Source organism: Octopus bimaculoides, chromosome 26 (genome assembly GCF_001194135.2).
Source record: "Octopus bimaculoides isolate UCB-OBI-ISO-001 chromosome 26, ASM119413v2, whole genome shotgun sequence".
Taxonomy (NCBI): Eukaryota; Metazoa; Mollusca; class Cephalopoda; order Octopoda; family Octopodidae; genus Octopus; species Octopus bimaculoides.
This window is the reverse complement of record NC_069006.1, coordinates 12,796,133-12,796,717: the sequence shown is the minus strand read 5'-3', so window position 1 is coordinate 12,796,717 and position 585 is coordinate 12,796,133.

The following is a 585-nucleotide window of genomic DNA, read 5'->3' as shown; positions in this document are numbered from 1 at the left end:
GATTTTATTTACTCTATGTACCCAGACCTTGTGGACACCCTGTATATACGTAAATATATATAATACATATATATACATACATATGTATATATACACATATATAGGCACACATACATACATACACACACACATATATATATATATATTATAAACAAAAATGCATATGTATATACATATATATATAAACAATTACATATATATATGTACATATATGAACATTTATAAGCATCTTTTTCCAGCCATATTCACACACACATACACATGCGCGTGCGCGCATAATTACTTGTTTTATAGCGAAGCAGTCCTGGCTGTCGGTGAGGACATTAAAATATGGAATGACTAAAAGGCTCGATATTGATTAAAGAGTAAAATATAACATTTGTTGAGGAAGTGTATAGCCCCGATCCTGGCTTCTGAACAGGGTTTATTGAGGAGAAACGCTTAGCGGAGAATCTACGTCCAGAGCGCAATAGTTGCTAGTACGAATATTAAATCTATTCTTACACACGTACATTATATACATACATTTAATATAAATAAATATATATATATATATATATATATATATATATATATATATATATA